Source organism: Psammomys obesus, unplaced genomic scaffold, assembly GCF_907164565.1.
Source record: "Psammomys obesus unplaced genomic scaffold, mPsaObe1.curated_primary_1811, whole genome shotgun sequence".
Lineage (NCBI taxonomy): Eukaryota > Metazoa > Chordata > Mammalia > Rodentia > Muridae > Psammomys > Psammomys obesus.
This window is the reverse complement of record NW_026593711.1, coordinates 18,323-28,868: the sequence shown is the minus strand read 5'-3', so window position 1 is coordinate 28,868 and position 10,546 is coordinate 18,323.

Here is a 10,546-nt window from a genome sequence, read left to right as displayed (position 1 = left end):
TCAAGAAATTAAATTTATTTTGATGACAGCCTTTTAGGTTAAAAATGCAAGAGCAGGTAGTTTCATCATTTTAGCATCTACTGTAGATGTTTTTATAATATATTGGTTGTTTTGTAATATGTTGGAGAGTCACAAAGGAATCAAGCTAAGTACAGAGAGACAACAAATGTGCTTTGGCATTGCACTAAAAACAATACAAAATGATGGGACTAAGAGATTAGGACTAATCTCTTTTGTGGCATTCCCCCTTGATCCAGTCACTAAGTCCTCCCCTCCTCACAATATAGTTAGTAGAGGTTCACTCACCTTTCAGCATTACCACACCATGGGCTAAGTTGTACTCAGCACGTCAGCACGCCAAGCTTTGAAAGGAATTTCACATTCATACCATTGCCAACTCATATCAGTTTAAGTACAAAACAGAATTATACCACACTTTTTTTTAATAATGTATGTAAAATTTTTATTTAAGCATTTTTGTTGTTATTTTGAGCCAGGGTCTCTTTATTATGTAGCTCTTTCTGCCCTGGATCTTGCTATGCAGACCAACCTGACCTGGAAACTTTGAATGTTGACCATGCTAACCTTGAACTCACATATCTGCTTTTCTCCTTTTCCCAAGTCTAGGATTAAAGGTATGTGTCCTGACCCGAGGGACTTCAAGGGGTTCCTAAAGAGAGGGGTGGAAGGAATGAGGTAGAGAACAAGAGACGCAAGGAATGAAGGCTAAGTCTGTTTGTCTGATCAAAGCCTCGTTTATTAGAAATTTTTACCCAACTTATATAGGGAGAAGGCAAGAAAAGAGGGAAGGTTAAATTACTGCTGCAGGAGATAGGAAGAGTGCTTTTACAGCTTAAATATTGCACCTGCAAGATACTGTAAGGATGTTTTCTTAAGATATCTCACGGATGCTCTACAACGAACAGACGGATGTCCCCACAAATCTATCACCCATGATTTAGGGTCCTAGGTAACTCTTTCACTAAATAGCTTTAGGTCTCCACTAAATGACCTTTGCTCACTATTTGGCTTTGGCGTCAGTAAATAGCTTTGTCTCCACTAAATAGCCTTGGCTTACTATTTGACTTTGGCTTCAGTAAATAGCTTTGGCTCCCAGCAGGTATGTGTCACCATTCCTAGCCAGTTTTTATTTTTATTACCCAATCTTAAGTAAAACACTTTTCCCCCCTAATGTCTTCAGTGTTTTCAGTGATACCCAGTAATCTAAAGAAAGTGTTTTTTGTAGAAATGTACATTCATAGCACAGTACTTTGAACAGATTATCCCTGAATTACCACAAATATCTATGATCAATGGTAATATTTTATTCCATTTGGTTCACTCAGCAAAAAGAAGGACCAGACCCTTATCTTTGAGATAGTGTTTCTTAGCAACCAACCCAGACTTCTTCTGAGTAGCTCCTGACCTCCAGCCAAAAGTCCACAGCCCCTAATCTTCAAGGATGAGCTAACCACCTCCACCTTCAATTGCAGCTGCATCCACACTTGGCAGGACTGGCCAAGCTTGAGCACCTAAGACTAACCAGTTATCTTACTTTATAGCTTCCTCATCCAATCCTAAATTGCCAAAATTGCAACTTCAAATTTTCCGCAATTTTTCTTTTAAAAACCTAAAGCCTTTGTCTCCCGGTGGCACAATTTGCTGACCGGCAGGGGTGGCCCCATTGCGAATGGTTAAATTAAACGTCTTGCTTTTACATCGAGTCGTGGTCTGTGGTGGTTTCTGGGAAGGGCACGATCTTGAACTCCTGAGCTGTGAGACCCCAGGTCTTACAAATGCAGGTTCTGGAAGAAGAATTTCCCATGTGTTGAAATTGGTAGCTGCCTAGGTGTACATATGCATGCCAAAGGATGTAGAACTAGTTACTGTCTGTAACTGAATCTCTAGTTATGGAGTCCTAGGTACATGTCCACTAACAACTACTCAATAAGTTAAACTTTAAAGAAAGAAAAAAGGTATATTTTCTTTATTTTATGTGTGAGTATTTTCCCTAAATGTATGTATGTATGTAAGTGTGTGAAGAGTTTAAGTTAGCCTGGGTTACTCCATTTTGAAATGAGGCATTTTGACCGGGAGCTGAACTCAGGTACTAGGAAATATCACAGAATGTGCACCTGCCAGAAAACAAAGTTAGTTCTCCAAGCAATGGCCTCCAGGAAATATCACAGAATAAATGTTTAGTAAAAAATAGATACAATCTCCCTGGCAATTGTGATTATGTAAACGGTCACCTCTCCCCTATGGCTTTTACCCAATTCTGTAACATCAAGGTGTGAAACCCCTTGCTTTCTCTCATGGAAACATGTACCGACCTCCCTGCTTGCTGACATGGAAACCCCCTGCTTACAGTTTTTCCCTTTAAAAGCCCTGCTCTCTCAGGACTCAGGGTCCAACTTCTCTACTGCCGTGTCAGTGAGACTTGGGTCCCAAGTTTGATCACTTTCATGATAAAGTAAAGCTCTCTTGCAAAACTGAACTCTATACAAAACTGAACTCCAAATGCATCAAAGACCTCAGCCAGATACACTGAATATGATCAAGAGAAAGTGGGAAATAGCCTTGCATTCATAGGCACAGGAATGGGATTTCTGAGCAGAACACTGATAGGACAGGCAACAAAAACAACAATGAATAAGTGGGACCTCAAAGACAGAAAACCTTCTGTTTGGCAAAGGACAGCCTGTTTGGGACAATGTGGCAGCCTACAGAAAGATTTTTTTTTTTTTTTTTTTTTTTTTTTTACCAACTACACATCCAATAAAGAGCTAATATCTAAAATATTTAAGGAATTAAAAAACTGGACATTATGCAAACAATTAACACATGTCAAAATGAAAACGGGTCTACAGAGAGAATTCTCAAAAGAGGAAACACATCACCCTCCACTTCAGGAAGCCTGTATCCTATACCCACCTTCTCTAAGCCTCAGCTCACCCACGTGGAGGCTAAAGGAGCTCTGCACAAAACTTAGCTCACACACCAAAAGTTTGGTTAACTGCCACAGAGGGCCTCTGAAAGCTTCTGCAGTATAGACTGTCAAAGCAGATGCTGAGCCTGATGGCCAACTGATGGGCAGAGTGAATGGAATTCTATGTAAGAAGTGGGAAATAGTAAGAGCTGGAGGGGACGGGAACTCCACAAGGAGAGCAACAGAACAAGATAATTTGAACACAGGGAACTTCCCAGAGACTCATACTCCAACCAAGGACTATTTGTGGAGATGACCTGGAACCCCTGCACAGGTGTAGCCCTTGGCAGTTCAGTGTCCAAGTGGGTTACATAGTAATGGGAAGAGGGACTGCCTCTGACATAATCTGATTGGCCTGCTCGTTGATCACTTCCCCCTGAGGGGGGAGCAGCCTTACCAGGCCACAGTAGAGGACAATGCAGCCACTTTTGATGAGAACTGATAGACTAAGATCAGAAAGAAGAGGAGAACCTCCCCTATCAGTGGACTTGGGGAGTGGCATGCATGCAGAAAGGGGAGGGAGTGTGGGGTCGGGAGGGGAGGAGGGAGGGGCTTATGGGGGGATAAAAAATGAATAAAGTGTAATTAATAAAAAATTAAAAAAAAAGTTTGGTTAAAAGAACCAAATGGGTCACTTTCTTTTTTGCCCTAGAATTCTCAGAGGCAGATTCTAAATGGCTGCCACCCATAAATGGCTTCTAGGATTAAATCTTTCTAGGCTTTAGCTATGAGTTTAGATGCAAAGAACACAGCCTAAGGGATGGGAGGGGTGGCATCTCCTGGTCTTCTATCCAGTAACTCATGTCACAATAGTGATTTTAATTCAATTACTAGGAAGAGGCTACATAGAAGCAGTAGCATCAATGACAGCATATGGCTTGACCTCATCAGTAAGATTCATGTTGACTCCAATTAGGAACAAATCTTCACCAGCCTGACAAATCCAGTTTCATCATCTGGACTTAATGGGTGAAATACATATAATTTTAAAGACTTCCTCCTCCTCATTTTACATACTCCTTGGATTAAAGCTTTTGTTTAATTTTATTTTTTTAAATTTATTCATTAAATATTCTGATTGAAGCTCCCTCCCTCAGCTTCCCCCAGTCCCACCCTCTCTCTGTCTTCCCCCCATTCCCTTCTCCTAGTTTGCGGAAAGGGGGCGTTCTCCTTCACCATCTGCCCAAAGCTTATCAAGCCTCATCCAGGACTGCCTGGATCCTCTTCCTCTGTGAGCTCATAAGGCCACATTGCCATGTGTAAGTGATCAAAGAGCAGGCAACCAAGTTCACGAGAGAGGCAGCCCCTGCTCCCCTTACTCGAGTACCCTCATGGAGACTGAGCTGCCAATCCGTTACATCTAGGTCCTCTTCCTGCATGGTCCTTGGTTGGTGCATCCGTCTCTGCAGCACCCACTGGGCTCAGAATATTTTAGCTTTGTTGTTCTCCTTGTGGGGCGCCTGTCCCTTACATGTCCTATCCCCACCCCTCTCTTCTTCCATAAGACTCTGTGCTCTGCCCAAATTTGGCTGTGAGTCAGCATCTGCTGCGATCCCCTGTTGGGTGGAGCCTTTCAGAGGACCCTGTATAGTAGATTCCCATCCTGTTTCCTCTCTTCAACTGCTTTTGTTGTCTGTCATGTTTGCCATTCTGAATGAGATTTAAGCATCCTCCCAAGGGTCCTCCTTAGTGCTTAGTTTCTTTAGGTCTGTAGATTTTAGTATGGCTATCCTATATCATACAGCTAATATCTGCTTATAAGTGGGTGTATATCATGCCTGTCTTTCTGTTTCTGGGCTACCTCAATCTTTTCTAGTTCCAACCATTTGCCTGCAAATTTCATGATTGTCTTGTTTTTAATAGCTGAATAGTATTCCATTGTGTAAATATGCCATAATTTGTGTATGCATTCCTCTGCTGAGGGCCATCTAGGTTGTTTTCAGATTCTGCCTATTACATAAATTTGCAATGAACTTGGATTACATCTTAACACACTCATTATGCTACTTTGTGCTTTCTAAATAGTAAACACAGCTCAACGTGGAAAACTGCCATGACATATAAGTAATCATAAATGCTCTTTTCCTGCCAGTCCTCCTGTGCTTCCTTAATCTCATACTTGCAGAGACATTAACTTATCCTTGATTTGGTTTACTATCAAAGTAAACAAAACATTAGATTGCAAATCCAGTTTTAAAAATCCTAGTGAAGCTTATTTACAAATAACATAGAAAAGAAGCAATGAGCCACACAGGCAGACACTCAAGGAATACCACAGCTGGACAGACTGCAAAAACCAACAGATCATGGGGATCCTAGCCCCAACAGATACACCTAGATCCTAGCTCCTGCAGCATTGGCTCCAGAAACACGGTGAAAGATGGTGAGGAAGATAGGAAGGGCCAGAATACCAGGAAGTCTGCTGTGAAAGTGTCACTTCTAGAAATGGCTGCATAAACAAGACCAGAACAATGGACATATTGATGTGGTAGTGGAAAATTTTATTAAAGTCCCATCCTTAGACGAAGAATTAGCCTCTATCAGCAATGAGCTCTCTAACTGATCACTCGTACAAAGTGGTAAGTCCTTGTCATGACTATTCTTGCTTGTCAACTTGACTGTATCTGGAGTTAACTAAAACTCATGAGGGTGGAATCTATCTTTTTTCTTTCTTTCTTTCTTTCTTTCTTTCTTTCTTTCTTTCTTTCTTTCTTTCTTTCTTTCTTTCTTTCTATTTTTTTCTTTCTTTTATTTTCTTTCCTTTTTTCCCCCTGTTTTTAGACAGGGTTTTTCTATGTAGTCTTGGTTGTCCTTACTCACTTTGTAGATCAGGTTGGCCTTGAACTCACAGAGATCCACCTGCATCTGCCTCCCTGAGTCCTAGGATTATATGCAAGTACCACCATACCTGCCCAGCTGGAATTTTTCTTTCCAGGGATTTTTCTTGATTGAATTATTTGAAGTAGAAAGACCCACCCAAACCCAGATCTTTCCAAGTGTGAGGATCCACCTAAAACCCTAGCCATACCTTCTGTGGCTTTAAAGGATTTAAAGGCTTCTGTGATTTAAAGGATTTGTAAGAAGGGAAGAGAAGGGGAAAGTGATGCAATTTTATTTCAGCTAAAAACATAAAAAATACAAACTCAGCTTCCATGTGCAAAAGTACCTGATTGAGATGCGGAGGTTCTTAACTATTGCACATCCTCAGCATTAACACAGAATTCTCTGTCTGGTTATCATGAACTCTACACAGCTGGGGAGCTAGAAAACCTTGAAACTCCAATGTCACTCTACAGAGTCAATAGTGAATAGAATGAGATTTATGGCCTTTTTTTTTTTTTTTAAGAAAATAAAATTGAGTGAGTAGGAAATGAAGATGTCTGGAGAAAGTAGTCTTTGGTATTTGCTAGAATCAAAAGTTGATGACATCATCATCTGTTACATGATCAAAAGCAAAATATAAGCATACTGAAATATTTAGGTACAACAAAACATTGTAAAATTACTTTTTTTTAAAAAGCAAAGTTCTTACTCTATATTTTAGGCAGTCCTTGAACTAAAAAATCTTCCTGCTTCAGTAGTACAGTTCATAGGACTCTGGGATTAAAGGTGTGAGCTGCCACCCAGCTAAACAGTAACTCAGGAAACCTTGTGGGGATTTGCTTGTAGATATTCAAATCCTGGAGCTTACCTATTGGAAGCATTAATGAAAGCCACCAGGGGAGGAAGTGGGTGTGGTCTTCAGAGCCTCCATAAAAGGAGATTCCAGGGCCTAACCAGGTTCATTCTTCTCCAGACTAGACAGAGTGTGTTTCTAAATCTTCTGGCTCCAGACCCTGTGAGATCTATCCCCTCCACACATTGAGGATCTGACCCCAGAGCTGAACTAACATTATTGCATCTCTACCAAACACTGCTGAGGCCAGAGAAAATTCATTGGAACATTATTGCATCTCTATCAAACTTTGCTGAGGCCCGAGAAAATTCATCGGGTGAGTGAACAATTTACAAGAGAGAAATCCTTGATGTTTTCTTATTTTCAGTCAATTATGGAACTGAAGTTTCTGCTTAGAAGAGATATTTTGCTATTTTACAAAAAAAATGACGCTGTCCCTATTTAGTTTTCTTTCTTGGTATTCAATGTGTGTGAAAGTTATGGATAATTTTACATTTATCATTCTCTACACTTTATTTGACCTGAGTGTTGTTATACTGAGAGATAGTCAAAAGATACTGTTAGGAAACGTGTGGCTGTGAAGGTTACACAGCGGGTACACAAATCACACCACGAGACCAGTTCCACGTGGGAGGCATATTAGGGGAAGGGAAAGGGGGTCGCAGAGGTGAGAGAGAAAGAGAGGGAGGAGGGGCTTCGAGAGTTCTCTTATAAGGTGACCCAGAGCATGTGCAGGTGGTTCCAGGTGATCAGAGGGTGGTCTTGGTGGCTTCACTAATGCCTCATAACTGGTTTGTCAGGTCCCTTGGAGCTGGCTGTAGAGATGCCTGCTTAGTGATAACAACATTCCTCCCTTTTTGTTTTGTGTAAAAGTGAGGAGGCAGGAAGGGGTGATGGTGTGGAAGGGCACAGGGATAACTTTTGCTCTTCAAGCTACTTCCTGCTAATTAGGAGCGTTGTCCTTCTGGGGTACAGCTGGTCCCCAGCATCGGGCTCATAGTCATCTGGTTCTGTGCGCAGAGGTTGATAATCCTGTAGGAGTAACTTATTAATGGTTTGGTTAGAGATTTTTTGCATTTGTTGTTGGAAGAATGTAGAGAGGAAGTTAATTAAACAGGGTGCAAAAAGCAATAGCAGAAAGATGATCAGGATAGGTGAGACAAGGGGCAGAATCCATTTCCATATGGGACTCTGAAAGGCCCAAGAGCTAAAGGCCTCAAGCTGTTCCTTTGCTTTTGTTCTGCCCAGTTTGTGATCCCCAAAAGACCAGGAATAAATAGACTCCTCTGTAAATACATGAGGTTCTTTGTATTGTAAATTTAAGCTGCAGCTTGGGCTCACTCCCCCCCCCCCCACCGAAGCAGTGAGAACCAAGAGCCCTGTGCTCAGGTTAGCAGGGTGATTTAAAGATTCTAGTCCACCCCCCCCCCCAGCATGCTCAAGGTAGGGGTGATTCCTGCCTGGCAAGCATCTATTGGTCAAAATGCTACATTTTGAATTGATTGGCTATAGGAAGGTCTCCAGACCATTAATGACCTGGTGTCCCTCCCTAGGAGGATGAGCCAATTTCCCAGTAACTGTATCTCTAGTGGGTGGGGAAAGAATGCAGTAAGGCGGTTCTTCCCCTCAGGGCATTACTGGACTTCACCCACCTAGTTCAGGCCTTAATAATAGCTGCTAATTTTTAATCTTTTGGTCTCTCATTTCCCCCTTTCCCATGATCATTTGAAGACCCAATCTTGGGTCTTCCAGATATGACCCCTTGTATCCTATAGATTTACCTTTTTATAATGGGATCTGAGTACCATTAATGTATTGCTCCCAAACATTTTTTCATGAGAGCCATCAAGCAATTTAAAATACAAGTCCCAAGGATAAAAATTAAAATAAGTAGGGATCCCTTCAGGGTGGATATAGGGGTAGTTAGCCAAGGAAAACTATTATCTTTTTTCTCTAGTGTCTCTCTAGGCTTTTAACCCAGTTGCTGCAATATTAGTTTCCATTTCAGCTAAGCTGATGCCCAAGATAATAGCTAATGCCAGGGAGCCAGCCCCTTTTGACTTAGTATTTCAGCCTGCTAGGTGGGATTGGGCAAAGTTCCATCTTCTGGAGCTTCTTCAGTTCTGACAATTGGACTGTTGGCATCAGGGGCTAGGGAGGCTGAAATGCCAGTCAAAGGCTGGGCAATGGGGCAGTCCCAAGCATCTGGTTAGTTGATCCACTTGAAGAGGCAGGGAGCAATCATGTCAGTTTCCAGGAAGTCCAGATTTCAGTTTGCAGTCCATAGCTGATCCCGGAACTGAGTCAAACAGGTGAAAATACTGAGACAAATTCAGACTGGAGGCAGAAGTTAAAATTTGTCTATCAAATGGGAAGTGCCAGGGAAAATCTCACCTGGGATCCTTTTGAGCTATGCCAGATCCAGGTCACATCCTGAAACTCATAGGAATTTTTTGGTACACAAAAGGAAACATATATTCAGCAAATCTAATATAACATTCTGAGAGTAACAGGTAAAACTGCATCCCACTGAATGAGCATCAGCTGTTTGTTTTATAACCTTTATAAACCTTTAAGTGTTCCATGGTCTGGAACTCTTAACACTTCTGTGGGCATAGCTGTTGGTTATCAGCCACCAATGGAGCTTGGCCATTTTTCATACACTTAGCATCTATTTTTAGCCCCCATCTCCATGTTCACACTGGAAAGCTAGGCAGAAATACATTACTGGCTTTACTGCTAAACCCTGGTCTAATTTTTTTGATAGATATGCCACAGGTGCAAAGGAGGATCCCAATTGGTGGCCAAGGGCTCCAAGGGCATATTCCTCTTTTTCTGTTACATAGAGGGAGAAGGGACACATTAGGTCTTGAAGATGTAGGGCTGGGCCTCAAGAAGAGCCAGTTGGGGCCTCTGAAAGGGCTTAGTAACAGGTTTTAGAAGGGGTTCATGCAAAGGGCCTAAGGCTGCCTTATATAAGGGGTGGGCGAGAAGGGAAAGGAGGGGACCCAGGACCGTAAGAAACCGGCCATTCCCAGAAATGATAAGATTTCTTCTTTAATAGAGGGAACTGCCAGAGACGGTATTAGGTCTTTTCTGTCTAGGGTGATGCCCTTGTGGGTTGGGGTTATTGTTAATCCCAGGTAAGTGACCTCAGAAGTGAATAATTGGTCCTTGGAAGTTGAGAACTGATAGCCTCAGCTGGATAGGAAATTTAGAAGAGCAGAAGTGTTAGTTTGGCTAACTTGTAGGGATGGACTGCAGAGGAGAAGGTCATCTACATACTGTATAAGTTTAGATTTAGGGAGAGATAAAGAGAGTAGATCAGAGGCTAGGTGCTTAGCCAAAAAGGTGTGGGCTGTCCTGGAATCCCTGGGGTAAAACAGTCCAGGTAAACTGAGTAGAGACCAGGGTGTCAGGGTCAGTCCTGGTGAAGGCAAAGATATTTTGTGACTGGGTATCTAAAGGAATGGAGAAAAATGCATCCTTGAGATCCAGAACTGAGAAATGGGAAGTGCCTGAGGGGATAGGGAGAGTAGGGTAGAAGGGTTAGCTACCACAGGGTGGAGAGGAACGACTGCAGAGTTTAGTAGCTGGAGATCTTGAACCAGGCAATAGGTTCCATTGGGCTTTTTAACAGTGAGGATTGGGGTGTTAAAAGGAGAGCAAGTGGGGCAGAGGATTTTTTTTTCTTAGAAGGTCAGAGATAATAGGCTTAAGTCCCCTAAGGCTCTTAAGAGGAAGTGGGTATTGAGCCTGAAAAATATACTGGGTGGGGTCCTGTAGCTGAATGACTACAGGGGAATGGTGCCTAGCCACAGAGGAGTTTTGGATATCCCAGACTTGGGGGTCCACTTGAGAGGTTGGTTAGGGAATCGATG